This window comes from Chrysochloris asiatica, unplaced genomic scaffold, assembly GCF_000296735.1.
Source record: "Chrysochloris asiatica unplaced genomic scaffold, ChrAsi1.0 scaffold00133, whole genome shotgun sequence".
NCBI lineage: Eukaryota > Metazoa > Chordata > Mammalia > Afrosoricida > Chrysochloridae > Chrysochloris > Chrysochloris asiatica.
Window position 1 is genome coordinate 4,966,266 of NW_006408651.1, and position 2,716 is coordinate 4,968,981.

At 41.2% G+C, this 2,716-nt stretch overlaps 1 pseudogene; it reads right to left on the bottom strand.

The window, feature by feature from the left end:
- Positions 1 to 1,669: 1,669 nt before the first annotated feature.
- LOC102838629 lies at positions 1,670 to 2,150 on the bottom strand (annotated as a pseudogene).
- Between the last annotated feature and the right edge of the window lie 566 nt (positions 2,151 to 2,716).

Genomic DNA, 2,716 nt, shown 5'->3' on the forward strand with positions numbered 1-2,716 from the left:
AAACCCTGTACAGGGTTGCTATGAATTGGAACAGACTCGGTGCCACACAACCACGATCACCTACACCAGTCCTGATTTAGCTCTGTAGACTAAGTATGTCAGTTTGAACCGTGAGGGCGGTGGTTCAAGCTTATCAGCCGCACCTCAGAAACCCTACATAGGGTCACTATTAGTTGGAACCGAATCTATGGTGCTTATTAACAAAAAAAAAAAAAAACAGCACATATAGGAGCTTTGGTGGCACTGTAGGATAAGTACTGGCCTGCAAACCACAATGTCAACAGTTCAAACCCTCCAGCCACTCCATGGGGGACAGATAAGACTTTCTGCTCCCGTAAAGATTTTACAGCCTCTGAAATACTATATAGGGTTGCTATGCATTAAAACTTACTAGGCACCTAACAACAACAGTAGCACATACAGTATTCAGTAATGGTTGTGGTAGAATTTATCACCTTCCATGGAGTCCTGATGTGGTGCTGTGAATTCATGTGCCAGACTGCAAAGCCATTTGAACTGCAATATTGGCAGTTCAAGCTCACCAGCTGCTCCTCAGAAACCCTATACAGGGTCGCTACACAATGGGTTGGAACTGACTTGACGGCACTTCACAACAACAACAATGTAGGAAGCTCAGTTTTGATTTTTTGTCAGTGCACCTCAAACCCCTGTGAAGTTCGCATGTTACTATGAAGCTGAATAGTTTTCAGTAGAGCTTCCAAACTAAGACAAACTAGGAAGAAAGGTCTGGCCAGTTACTCTCCAAAATCATCCAATAAAACCCTATGGAGCACTCTCATCCTATTTAGGACCTGGTACCATTTCTCTTTGTTGCACATGAGTCAGGAACTGATTCTATGGCAGCCAACAACAAAATATATGCACACACAGTTAACCTTTGCCTTGTGGGTTTTTGCCTGTAGAAGGTACATGGTGTGGCATCATGTGCTTGGCATTGGCTAGTGCTTACCTATCTGGGCATGAAAAATCTACCTCCAAAAATAGGACTAGAAGTCCTTATAATACCAAGCACAAGGCTCCAAATTTTAGACCACAACTGAAGGTACATTAAGCACTAGTAGCACATTCTTTGTGTTTCATCATCTTGAAACACAAAGGAACCACTCCAGAATTTTCTTTTTCACCTACTTCTTGGGATGAATCTGAAGAGAGTCCATATGAATTCTGGATATCGTGATCCTTTTTAGTCATTAGCTGTTGTTGTTGTGGTTGTTAAGTGCTATCAAGTCGATTCTGACCCATAGCCATACTGTATAGAGTTACCAAGGAGCAGATGGTGAGCTTGAACCACCGAACTTACAATTCAAATGACTTTGCGATCTGACACATTAGCCTACAGCCGCACACCAGGAGGAAAAGTCAGTGGAGAGCTGAAACAAACTGCACAGTGGGCTTAACAAAAAGCCCACCATGTGATGAAACCTCTGTTTTTCATTTATGAAAAGCACTTCCTAACACATGCCCACCCACTTATCTTAAGGCTTCTCTGTCCATTCAACTGTATCATTCATGAGTTAGGTTTTTTTCTGCCACAGCCAAGTCATCAAGGCTTCAAGACAAAGACTGACATCTACATTCCAACAGTTAAGAGAACTTCCTTATAGCAAGATTTTTTTTTTTTTTTTGGTACACCTCAGACATCTTTATTTCACTCCTGTTTTGCTATGAATTCACAGGGAATAGGTTCTAGCAGCTCAGGCTCCTTTCCATTGGTTCTCACAAAGTGTGCCTCTCTCTGGGGGGCGCAGGCTGGTGCTTTAGCTGAACCCAGGTACCTTTCTCTCTGATTTCCTTCTTTTTCTGATCATTTTCCTTCACTCGCTTCAGGAAGCTATCTTGGCTCTTAAGAGTGCTTAATATGCTCAATGTGCACATTAATTGTCTTGGCAAGAATGTTGACCTTTGACTTGCTTGTTCACAACAATGCCAACAGCATGATGGGTCACATTGTAGACTCTTCTGGTTTTGTCAGTTTTGTTATACTAATATTTGTGGGCATGACTTTTTGAACTGTACCCATTCCCATGATGTGCACAATACCGCCTTTCTTGTAGATTCGCATGTATGTGGCCAAAGGAACGACCCCATGTTTTCTGAAAGACCCGCCTCTTTCCCTTTGTGTTCGTCATCTTGGGGGATTACTGACGGATGGCGGCTCCAGCCAAAAGTCACAGCAAGATTTTGATTCCAACGTTATCTAAAAATACCCACATGCCACAATGTTGAAAACGCAATTTTTCTTGTCCATTTCCTAGACAGTAACACTGGGGAGCAATAATTGAAGCGTGTCCACCAGTTCACTGATGAAATGTTTCAAGAAGCCCCCTCCCCTCCCCAGGTTCCACTCATAAACAGACCCCTGTTGAATCCCACATCCAGGTATATTTATATACCTAGATGTGGAGGGAGTCTTAAATAATATGGGAAAGTCAACCAGATGTTGGATCTTGGCCAATCATTCTCTCTGGAAAAAGGAAGAGGGAAAAAAACAGAATGAACTAATGCTTACTGGCACAGTAATATAATAGTAAAAACTTAGAAACATAACAATATTTTCCTGGATTTGATAAATAACAAAAAAAAAAAAGTAGAATTTATGTAGATTATTACTTTCAAAAATATTTGCCTAACTTATAAGCAGTTCAACAAAAAGGCAAACCAATTTAATAGGTGTATTTATTACTAACTTATAGCT